Genomic DNA, 13053 nt, shown 5'->3' with positions numbered 1-13053 from the left:
GGAATTGATATTAATATATCCATGTTGAATAACATCCATCTATCCATTTTCTATATTCGTCTATTCCCGTTCAGGGTCACGGAGATGGGAAGCTTTCTCAGCTGCTATTGTGTGAAGACTAGATGTTTGCCAGTCAATACCAGACAGAGTCAAACAACCACACGAACTGTCCTGCACACCTAGAAGACAATTTTAGAATAACTAAATAGCCCATCAAGCATGTTTTTGTTTTTTTATTTACAAAGCTGGAATGCCTGGAGAAAATGCACATATTCACTTGGAGAACATGCAAGCTGCACCCAGAAAGAACCCAGCTGGGATTTAAGTCGGGCTCCTCTTGGTGTGAGGCGGGAGTGCTAACCACCACACCACCATCCAGGCTTATGATAATTAATAGTATTAAGTAATGGTGATTAACTGCCGAGGGAAAAGAGTGGAAAAGAGGTCCAGCAAGCTGTCTGTCTCTGCATTATTGTTTGTTTAAAATGTGCAATTATGCTAAATTAAATGGAATGTTTTGATAAATTAAACTTTTTTTTCTTGAATGTGCATCACTAGATGTTTAAATAGTCCAGTAAAACCAGAAATTATTTGCCATGACGGAGAGGAGGAACATGGATTAGTAAAGTTTGTTCTCTGAGACAACACAAAAATAAATTCTTGGTTGATAGAAAACTGAAAGATTCCTTCTTTAAAGTTATTTTCTAGCAATTTATTGTTTGTGTCTTCTGTTTACGAAACTGTCTTTATTTTTTTTTACATTCATAGTAACCTACACATTTTCAAAAGTAGAACACTGCTAAAAGAACCAGTACTTTACAAATGTTTAAGGTGAAATCGCAATAGTAGTGTTCAGTATTGCAATGACAACATTACTTGTGATTCATGACCAAATAGCAAAACAAAAGACACTACTAGGACATCATTTACATTTCACTGCCACAGTTTTCTTTAAATAAAAGTCAATATAATTTAAATTATACCCCAAATGTCCCACGTTTACATAGGAGGTGGGAATCTAAAGCCTTGTTTCCACGGAGCAGTCCAGTGCAGGACACCTCAAGAGGTACGAGTTGGAACTGTATGATGGGTCCATTTAACAATGGAAACACTCAAAATACCGGATCAAACCGGGCTGTACCGCACCGGACTGCTCAGTGGGAACGAGGCTTAACACAAAAGGGGTCCATCCGATTGGTTGAATGTATAATGGGAGCAATTTTATTTGTAAATACTTCAAGCTGCCATAAAACCATTTTAGCATGTAAGGTAACCATTTATTGCAGTTAACATAGTCTTTTGCGATAAGTGTTTTGCACATGCTGAAATTGTGATGACAGTAAAATTGCGATTTACTGTGCAGACCTGCAATCGACTTTGTATCATCCCTTGTAAATCTCTGCTTGTATTCATATTTAATTGATTAAAATGTGTATGTTTTGAGAACCTTTAAAGTTAAAGTCTTAGGCACATTTGGTTAAACTGCAGCAGTTAACCTCTGTGTGTGTTTGTAGGGATGTCTGTGATTATTTTGCCATGTCTGCAATGTGTCCAGGTGGGCTCCAGCAGTCAGGTTGCTCAATGTCTCATTTGCTCCGATAAACATCAATACAAACAGGGGTCATTTCACTTTCCTGGGAATCACAGAGCGAGGCTGGCGGCCATGGCTTTCATGGCCAGCTGTCTGATGAAGGCTGGTAACCTGAGATTAATTCTTGGACATGCTGGCTTGACTTTAAACCTGAACTGCCATGAGTTGATACGAGTACCTCAAACTAACCTCAAACAGATGGGGGGGCTCTTAAGTCTCTGCTTTTACCGGCCCAAGAAGTGTTGGTACAAAGGCTTCAAGATGCCAACAGCTGACTATAGCCATCTGTCCAAGCTTCAGACAACCATTTTAGCCCCCCTCACCAGCTCTCTAAGGAGATGGGATCAGAGGAGAGATGTTTATATTCACACCAGATCGCATTTCAAATGCCATCTTTGCTGAAGCTGAAATAAAACCAGACAGCGTTCCTCTAAGAATTGCCTGCATATGCTAGGGGAGAATAGTATATTTCAGTGTTTCTTCCTTTTTACATAGTTTCTTTAAATTTATTAAAAAGACACATATTTATTTAGTAACCATCCAACTTTATCTTATATTCCTTTGAGGGTTTCCTTTTTTCTTGACATGAAGTCGGCAATAAATCTCACATCAAACCTAAATTCAGGATTCTAAAGTCTTCCTATCCCATTTATTTTAATATAAAATTAATATTATTCCAGATTAATTACTTAATTTGCAAAATAATTTACCTGATCTTTCACAAAAAAGCAGACATGATGATTGGTGATATGGTTTTCTGTGGCTAAAATACATTTTTGCCTCTATTGTAACAGCATAACAATTAGGGCTGCCGTGCTTAGTCAACTAATCGACAAATAATCGACTATTAAAATAGTCGACAACAAATTTAATAGTCAATAAGTCGTTACTTTATATTATATGGAGTCGGAGTGTAGTAAAGCTGAAAGTAATACTGGCATTATGTTAGCTTTTTGGACCGTCTGGGCATTTATTTTATACTACTTTGGAGTTTAGCTAATATTTCAGCTACGTGCTAGCTGTTTTGGCTAACTTGAACTTTTTTCTGTTTTTTTTAGGCTAATTTGGCATTTCACTAATATTTTAGCTGGCTGTCAGCTTCAGCGTTTTTAGCTATCAGCTTCAGCGTTTTAGCTATCAGCTTCTGCGTTTTAGCTATCAGCACCAGGGCTGGGAATCACTGAGTACCTCACGATATGATGCGATACATGGCTCACGATATCGATAATATTGCAATACTGTGGTAATTGGTAAAAATCCTCTCTAATAACTCACATAGAAGAACACATATTTTTTGGAAAATAAATCCCCATTTATTTAGCTTGAAGACAAACATAATAAACAACTTGTGTCTTATTTTGTGGAATAAATAATAGACACGTTTGTGCAAATCAGCAATACTAAGTCTTTGACAAGCACTGACACCAAATGAATTGGAATTATTTGTACAATTCAGTGTTGACAATAGTAAACATGACCAGCAGTGCCAGTACTTGGTACAAAATTGTTGAAAACAGTAAAAAATTTAAACAATTCAACCAGCTGCCAGGTAAATTGGTGCTCACGACAGCCAGTCTTGAAACGTGTGCCCCCTATCAACCTCCGAAGGAACGTTTCACCAATAGATGACTAATATAAGGTTTTAAAGCCTCTCCAAATGAAAATTAAAAATCGATACTTGATGAGAACCCATCGAGAATCAATCGCAGGACTAAATATTGCGATATATCGCAATATTAATATTTTGGCACACCCCAATCAGCACTAGCATCTTCAGCAGCCAAAATCAGCGTACAGCGTTCACACTAGCATCATCACGGGTAATGCTACATATTTAGTTTTTGGTTTGTTCAAAGCTAGTGAGGGTTAGGTTAAGTGCTTTGTGCATGACCCGATTAGTTGACTAATCGAAAAAAAATAATTATCGATGATTAGTCGGCTATTAAAATAAATGTTTGTGGCAGCACTAAAAACAATCACAAAATTTTTGTACAGTTTTCTACCTTTCACAATTCAGATTTATTGGCAGAGGATCATTAAATAAAAAGTACAGCCAAAGTAAGATTAGACTTGATTCTTATCACAATTTTGGCATGCTAATAAATGTTCTTTAGACTTTTCAAACACCAACATTCCATCTTTTAATCAAGAGACCACCTTGTCGCTGTGAGGAAGTGATTTTAATTTTTTTTTCCTAACATAAAGGCTGGTTGTCTTTAGTTTTTCTGCTATTTGTTTCTCTACTTTTGCTTTTTTTTTACCCTCCATTACATCAGAAGCAGCCAAGAAGCTAGGAAGGCCATGCAGCCCCCCCAGAACAGCTCTAGTCCAAGCCAGCAGCGCTGCAGTAATACAGGAGCCTGAGCTGAACCTACTCGATGCCCGCTTTCCTCTTGCAGTGATGGCACTTTCAAAGACTTTCCTCGCCAGAATCGCACTCACTTAAGCATGTTGCATTACACCGAGTTGAAAGACCGAGTGATGTAAGGGTAACAGAAATGCCAGTTGCCATTGTGGCACAGTTTCCCACTGTTTGGAGCTGGAAATTTGGGGGGTGGGGGGTGACTCTTGTGTTATGCAATTACAGTGGACTGCATCATGAAGGGGAAATGGTGACGTGAGGTGGATGAAATGTTCTCACTTCAAGAAAGCTGCCAACCTTTCCCCTCTAACATGTTTGCTGTGCTGCTCAATGTTGTCAAACTGGTCTTTTTGTGGAATTTAAGTTCATTATGTTTCAGCTGCTGCATTAGTCATCGTGTGTTTTTGTTTCTCCTTTGTTTAAAAACAGGTTTGATCAGAAAAAAGTTGTGGGTCAACAGTTGTTTTCTCCTGTGGCGTGACTTGGGTTCCAAGTTAGTAGGTTTCGTTGACATGCATTTCTCTTTAAATTATTTTCAGTACACTCTGTTCAATGTATTTGAACACTGTATATGTGAGCTTGACTGTGTCACCACTTCCTCCTCCCAAATAGAAAGCATACGCTAGCACTAGGAAGCCAAATAGACTTCTACTGAGAAATAAGCAGATATTGCTCAGTCATTATATTTGTCAGAATAACTATTCTTCTTGATCTACCATTTTTTAACATGTTCTTGCTAATCCTTTTTCGTCTGTAGTCCAAACTTTTTACGTTATAGACTGATCATTCAGACGCCTCAATAAAAGTTACTGGCCCCCACGTCAAGCGTTCAAAACAATCACTGCTTACCAACGTCATTGCATACAGCAATCACAGTGAGATACACAAGCGCACACAACCAGAAAAATTGGCCTGCAGTTTGAAAAACAATGAATGACTAAGACATCAGTGCTGCCATTTGTAATGAATGAAAGGCTGAAGTAACTTGAGGTCAGGACTAAAATACATCTGTTACCTCTTGTTTTGTTTTGTTGCACATGTTATGGTTTAGAAGAGAAAAAGACTTTCTTGTGACAAAGTAAAGATGCTTTTGAAGAAAAACTTGTCTCACAAAACAACTTTTTGTTAGTTGTTCGATCCTCAGTTTTTGGTGTGTTTGTGGTGTCTTGAGAGATGAGTTTTTTTTAAGAGGATCCACTTAATAAGAGTTTTTTTAAGTAACTGATATTTGGATCCTTGTTCTGGTTTGCTTAGTTATAAATGCAATATCTTAAACTTAGTAGGGTTTCAGAAATCTTTTTTTTCAGTTGACATTTGCCATTTTTGATTCAAAGATATCTAAAGTTTAAGGTAAAACTGTGGGAATAGATGTCAGCAGAACACTGTCACTCAAAACTCTGAAAATAATTTAGGAAAACTGGGATACATCTCATTCTTAGAAAACGAATAGAGAAGGAGACTGCTCCATTATTTCCAGCCAGGTTTCAAAAATGACATTCATGTAAAGAAATCCTCCATCTGCTCTTTTATATGCCTGCTGCTAGGAGGGAAAGAACCATGCCGTCACCAGTGCTGCAATAGGGAAGGACTTTCTGTTGTCTACAGGAAAAAGACGATGCTCTAACAGATTCTGTTACCCATTTTTCCTTCTTCGTTTTCTAAACCCTGGAAAGTGCAGCTCTGGAGAGTGGCATTAAAAGATTTTCCTGGCAGTTTGTGGTTCCATGATCCTTCCACTAACAGAGCTCCCCATATCTATCCTATGCGACCTAAAGCGGCCTTATCAGATTTTTATTGTTACATAAGTGGATTTGCCAAGATATTAAAAGCAGCCAAAAAGCGCCAATGAGTCTGTGTGTGGCTGTTGAGGAGCTGGTCTTAGTCTGAGAAATTTAATCTCACTTCCTCACTTTATTATTCCTCTCTGCAGTTAAAGGGTTGTAGTTGGGCAGTGTAGCAAGGTCCTTTAAAAAAGATGGCTGCATCTGTCTGGGAAATGATTTATTTATCTTATCAATTTTTAACAAGACAAGTTCTATGGTTTCAGTTATCTTTAGGAACGGATATGAAACTAGACTGTTTCTGTTATTGTTATCTTTATATTATTTATTTTCCTACTATTTATACATTTTTGTTTCGTAACCAATGCATAACACAATGACCTAAGGCTGTCTTTAGTAACTAAACTCTCCTTCTAGGGGCTTCTTTGTTAGATGAATAAATGAACTGAATAATTCATCCAGAAAGAGTGCCCCTTCATTTCCAGTGAAGTATTTTATTCGTTTAAAAAGATTTGGAATGAAGTAATCTGATGTTTAGCTGCATATGATGCTTTAAATCCATTGAGCATCGTTTGTGTTGCCTTATTGATTTATTCGTTTTTTTCCCCCAATCTAAGACAACTTTTTCTGCAAATCACAAGGATTCAGAGTGATTTTTTTTTTACTTCTTGCACATTCTTTGATATTGATCTAATCTCCAGCTGTTATGTAAACTTCTCTGGCTTTTAAAAGCAATTTAGTTTATTTTTCTACTGGAAAATCTTTAAGCCTGCAATGCTTTATCTGTGACCTTGTTGGTTTAGATAAAAATGAACAAGGTTCCCCAAAAAGCACTTCATTTCCTTCCTGTCGAAAACAGTCATTGTACTACTCATGCTGGATATCAGCCTCTCTGTGCTGAAAGCTGCGTGATAGTCGTCTGCAGGGGCCGCTGACGAACCCAAACACTGGAGACAGAATAGGAGATTGCTCCAGTATTAGTCAGGCACAGATAAGGAGCAGGTTCCTTGGTTGACTGGTATACTTATCAGCAACGAGTCAGAAGACTTCATCTTCATTTTCTCCCTTCCTTCAGGTTTTAAGTCTCACAAAGGTCAGGGAGGAGTGGAGAGGAGAAAAGGAAGCCCTTTGTTTATAGAAGAACATTGTTGCGCATGAGAGTGCACAGACCCGGGCCCGGAGTCAAAACAGGGCAGACAAACAGGCAGACAGGCAGAGGAAACGTCGGGGGCTGCAAGAATGGGAGTAGATGGGGGAGTATGTTGCCTGAAGATGTCTCGGACTGTCTGCCTGGGTTGGGTCAGTGCACGGGCCTGTAGGAACCAGGTGGACCGGAAGGGGAGTTCAGTCAAGCTGGGAGAGTTGAAAAGATTAACATAGTTATAGTATAAAACAATCTGCCTCCTGATATTAAATCCGTTTTGTGGATCCAGCTTCATCTTTTTAAGCTGTGTTTTTAGGAAGTTCTGACTCTGGATAGAGATGGGAACGGTGGATTATTACCAGGCGGTCGTCTCAGTTCCCACACCCCCACTTCCTCCACTGCCTAGACTCCAGTAAAATGGTTAACCACAGAGCTGCAGACTAGAGGCTGTGTGAACCCCTGCTCCCCCCATGGAGGTTTTTACTTTACACCTTTTTGTGTCTATTTTTATTTTGATGACTAGATTAGAAAAAAAAGCAGAGTAAAGTCATCTAAAAAGTGAAACTACATAGCTGGGTGTTTCATCTTGACTTGACCATTGTGTGCTACCATGGCGACACCCCCTCCTCTTCTTCCTTTACACGTCACGTGACCCCTCCCTCCCCAGGTGTTTGGCTTGCGTCTGGCAGACTTCATTGATTCGCCTGCACAGTGGGGCTCTTTGTGTGTCAGCCTGGGAGAATCCTCTCCCCACAGGTGCCTTCCACTTCATCCCAACGTCTTTGCCTCTACCCAAGTGCTGCTATCACTCACAGGAAATTATTTCTATAAAGAGACAACAAATGACAGTGGTCACCGGCTATCAGTTGTGTTTTTTAGTTTAGCCTCTTCAACTGTTCTCACTTTAATGTGAAAAGCTGCTATTAAAAAGTCATCATTGAAACATGATGCACAATATACCTTTTATTTCACCTAAGAGTCCTTTGTGAAGGTGCAATCATTTTGATGCTTCATCCTAATAAAATCCTGATTTACCAATGCTGCTTTCATTCACGGCGTCTTCAAATGTCACTGCTGGGCTCTTGAATGTCTCAGCGCCGCTCTTCCTGTCGGCCCTTCTCCACCCTCGCTGCACTGTGTGGCTGTGTGAGACGCTGTGGTCGGAATGAGAAACACGGGCAGCACAGAGACGCCCTTCTCTCTGCTCTGCCTCAGTACTTGCTGTCGCTACGACAACAGAGGATTTTAGATGGGTCCAGGGATGTGGGGGGCTATTTGATGCTGCTTTAGAACGAGTGTTTTCGCTTCATGTTACAGAAAACGGAGGATTCTTAAAATGGCACATGATTTAACACAATGATTACTCTGTTAAATAAAAGGATTTTTAAATGCTTTAGTTTTTTTGTGTGTTGTGACTTCAACTCATGTCTTTAAGGCCTTGGATTAACAAAAACCTTATCTAGTATTGATCAAATACTTTTTTGTCTTCCCTTTTTACATGTGTAGAGTTTTATTGTCAGGCAAAAGAAAAACATTTTTGTTTTTCTTAACATATTTTGCCTTCAGCTTTCACACTTGTAATGATGCCTCATTATCAGCTGTTTGTAATGGGATTCCCCACAAACAGAAGGGCGTGGTCAGTTGAGAAACCTGAATGGTTTGTCCTGCAGGCCACGCCCATCACAAGCAGCGGAGGGTGACGCATCATAAGAATGAAACCACAAGCGAGCTGAGTCTTTATCTTTCAATTTGTCTGACTAATAAAAGCAATTTAGATTTCTCTTCTAGAATAACATTTCGAACAAACCATCTAAAGCAGGGGTGTCACACAGGGGGCCAAAATCCAAAACACACCTTAGGTCACAGGCCAAACAGGATCAACATTTATTGAACCCTCTAGAAGTAATTTTTTTAAACATTAAAACTGTAACTTTGTTAACATAAGTATGAACTAGATATTTAATATTACCTGCGATAATGCTAGTGTGAATGATGTGAGCTGAATCTGTTAGATGAAGATGCTGAAATGATAGCTGAGACTTCTGAAGCAGATAGCTGAAAATGCTGAAGCTGATTGTCAGCTAAAATATTAGCTAGATGCCAAATTAGCCTATAAAACTGAGAAAAACCCTAGGTTAGCCAAAATAGCTAGCATGTAGCTGAAAAAATAGCTAAACTTTAAAATACCCTAAACAAGCAAAAAAAGCCAAAAAAATTAGCCAAGCATGTAAATATTAGCTTAACTCAAAACAGCCTAAAAAACCTTTTTAAAAATCCAAAATTAGCCAAAACAGCTAGCATGTAGCTGAAATATTAGCTAAACTCCAAAATGAACTAAAAAAAACTTTTATTAAATGTAAAAATAGTCCAAAAAGCTAGCATATTGCTAATTTTTAAAACGTTAAAAACCATAAGTTTTTAACATAATTATGAATGATAAACAGGCAAGAATATTGTTCCAGAATAAATCAATTTAAACCTTAAATAACTTTCAATATTTTACTCTCCCTAAAGATATATTTGGTCGAAATTATACAATTTAAAAAATCAGCGCAAGATAGCATCAGACAATTTATACCAATAAAATAAAAATGATCTGGAGGGCTGGATATAATTACTTGACGTTGACACGTGATCTAAAGGCTGGCATTCTGATATATATAAAAAATAACTGTCCCCTCAAAAAATGGTAAATAAAATTCAAAAATAAAAAAAGTTCCAACTAAGAAGATAAGAAACAAAGCTTAAAACACAAATAAAAAGTGAATGATGCATTTCTAACAGAGTTCCCGATTTTAAAAAAGAGACGCAACAACAGATTAAGGCCCAATGCCCATTTAAAATAAACATTTGTATAGGAATTTGAAATAAAAACTCAACAAAGAAGGAAAATTGATCATAAATAACAACTAAGAAAAGCAGGTTAAAAAGCCAATAAGTGAATCTGCAACCTTTTAACAACACCAACTCACAGACACAGTAGAACAAGTGTTAACGGACTAGATGCATCAAGAACCACCTACTGACAGCAGAAGGGAAATGTCACAAAACCCGTGATCATTGAAATTTAGCAGAACTATGTGATACAATGAAAGGCATCTGAAAATCAGCTAAACTGTCACTGAACAACGTCGGGAATAAGGAGAGGAAAGCAGTAAACATGTTCTGAATCTGCTGAATCCCTTTTGGGGTCATGGGGCTGCAGGTTCCTTTCCCGGCTACTGTCGGGCAAAGACGGGATTCACCCTGGTCAGGTCGCCAGTCTGTCACAAATACATCCAGTTCAGTTCTACCAGCAGATACAGCCAGGGCCCCTGTCATCATGGACACAGAAACAGAAAAGACTCCTGTTAAAAAAAGATTGAAGACCTTTTAGTATTAAATAAATCTTACCTTAAAACTTCTAAAGAACTTTTTCCTCTGTAGTGCTTTCATTCCACACATCACTAATTCTTTGTCTTAAAATGTAAATGTATAATAAAAATAGTCAAATAATATTAAAGATGAAGACAAAGCTGCATTACAGGCTTGTTTTAGCAATAGCATAAGTCAGGATCATAAGTCAGTAAAAATGATTACAGCTTGTGTGCACTGGATAAACGAGTTTAAGTTCCTCTTAACCACGTTGTAATTTATTGTGACGATCAACACACACACATGTAAATATGTCTGACACCCTACCCATAAGCTTGACAGTCATTTAGTCATTAAGTGAAGGTAGTGGCATGAAAAGATTTGTGGGCTCGGAAATTCAGTCTTTGTATCCGTTGAATTTTTTAGCGGCTGTCATTGTTTGCCATAGTTCTAATTTACTTCCTTGCTGCTGTAGACTCTGTTCTGACCATTCCAGTGGTTTTCTTCCTTTTCAGCTGTAATTCTACTTCTTGTATGTTTTCCTAAGAGGTTTATTTAGGTATAATTGTAGTGTGTGGCTGGCTGAAGGCTGCAAATGTACTCGCAGGAGGGCCTGTCTTTTTTTTGGTTTAACTTTTTTCCTGTTAAACCTAAATATGGTTGGCTGCTCTTCTGGCCTTGTCATCTTTTATTTATTTATTTATTTTTACATTTAAAAAGCATTGCCACTAAAGGGATACAATATGCTCCATATAAGATCTATTTCCCCCTGGCTCAAAAAACCATGCACACACACAGAGACAAATAAAGCACGTTCTAGTGTTCTCGTCAATAATTAATTGAATCTTTTTGAATTGGAGCTGGGAGAGAGGTGTTTCAGGGCCTCTTAGTGCGCTCTCAAGCACGTGCTCGCCTCCGTGTTCACGAAGAATGCGACCGAAACTGATCCGTACCAGATGTTTTACAAATGAGGTGGGTTTCAATGGAACGTAACACATTCCCAGGGATGTTTGTGGAAAGAAATCCTTCCTCATCTGTCAAGCATGTTCTGCACCCTCATCACCTTTAGACATCCAGTTTCATGGAGAGCTTGAACCCCCCGTTCCCCTCCCTCTTTAATCTCGCAGGTTTGTAACCTTTTAAAAACCCTCCAATGTACATGATGGCGGCTGTATATTTTGTCGTCTCCACATTCAAATGAGGGCAACAGCGTTTCAGCCCCCTGACTCAGAGTGACATTTGACATTGTCTGAGTATTTGTGGCATGGAGTGGGTGTGTGTGGTAATACAGGAAAGAGCAGTGGCTGGTGATTGAGTGGTTTGACCTAAAGGCAGCTACTACGGGTGCCCCTTTGGTCTATTTCTGTCAGTATAGTCAGATCACCTGTACAAAAGTGCACCGACTACAAGCCTCCATTTTCCGCGACCTGTGTTTTAACAGTATTTTGTCAGTTTTGTGGCTGCCAGCAGATACAGATTGTTTTAGCTAATATAATTAGCTCTGGAAGTATTTCAGGTGATGACAAGCAAAACACATTTTGGGGTGGCTCAGACTTTAAATAATCCTGGTATACACTGAGAACAATGACTGTGGCATGACAACAGGTTTATGCAGCTCACTGGCTGGCAGAGTGGCGACATGTGCGGGGTATCATGTAGACTCCTCTGAACACCAAAATGGCATGGCAGCGATGAGATCATTAATATTGTGTCTCGCTGTGGTCTCGTCTTAAATCATTCCAGCTGTACTTTAAAGTGTTGGCAAGCAGATGTTACAAGCTACGCTTGATGGAATAGTTTGCAGAAGCTAACCTTTTTTAGCAGATTTTCTTCAAAGTACCGAAACTCTCCTTCATTTTTCCCCCTCATGCCTCAGAGAATAATTAAATATAACCGGACTGTCACAGCTTGAGGTTTTTATGTCTTGTTGTATAATTTATCATCCTTCTTCGAGCATCCGCCACATTGATGTCCAGACCACTTAACGGCTGTTTCTCATAAGGATTTTATTGTGGATAAAAATAAACAGTTTCCATGCGGCTGACTGGGCTTCTTCATTTGCAGAGAACCATCAGCTCTGCGTCGTCACCTCGGTAACTGCTTCCACACCCGTCAAAGTGGATCCAAACATTTATCAAAACATTTCTGTGGCTTCTTTTACCTGTCATGATCCAAAATGCTGCAGAAACGCTAGTTTTAAATCCAAGTCAAACAAGAAGGAAATGTTTGAACAGTTTTAAAGTTAGTTGTGACCCACCTGTGTGTGAAATTTGTTCTTGGCATTTGCTCAAGTAAAGAGGCATTGGATCTTCCTATCTTTGACTTTAGTATGACCTTTATTGGGGTTCAAATCCACAATGAGCTACATTTCATATCACCTTTAACAATTCTTTTATTGCAATGGTCTAAATCCGTTTAATTACCTTGTTTTTGTCAATCAAAAACAAGATAGACGAATCAGTGCAAATCAGAATGCCCTACACTAGTTTTTCTTTATCAGACAGAACATGCACGACAAATTACTAACTGGTAATAATTTTCAAACCTTCGCTTCTTCATCGTGGAAATCGCACAAAGAAGTTTGTATGGTGCAAAATTATTATTATTCATTTCTAGGCTTTCTAGGAAGGAATCCACGCTGCTACACGCAAGCTTAGCGTCAATGAATCTATGGTGAGACGCTAGAGACGGCAGGTATATACATGTACAGTTACAGTACAAAATTGTTCTGTACATGCAGTAAATAACTAATTTTTCAACATGGATATCTGCGGCTTATAGCCCGGTGCGGCTTCTATTTTTTTTTTTTTTTTTTTTTTTT

The 13053-nt window shown here is 38.6% G+C and overlaps 1 protein-coding gene across 1 annotated transcript in view; it reads left to right on the top strand.

Annotated features, from left to right (window-relative positions):
• Positions 1 to 13053, top strand: part of smurf2 (SMAD specific E3 ubiquitin protein ligase 2) — a 61742-nt gene that overhangs the window by 13319 nt on the left and 35370 nt on the right. The gene's annotated exons all lie outside the window — the stretch shown is intronic.

Source organism: Oryzias melastigma, linkage group LG8, assembly GCF_002922805.2.
Source record: "Oryzias melastigma strain HK-1 linkage group LG8, ASM292280v2, whole genome shotgun sequence".
In the NCBI taxonomy this organism is placed as follows: Eukaryota; Metazoa; Chordata; class Actinopteri; order Beloniformes; family Adrianichthyidae; genus Oryzias; species Oryzias melastigma.
The sequence above is the reverse complement of the archived record's forward strand: the minus strand, read 5'-3'. Positions and strand labels throughout refer to the sequence as shown.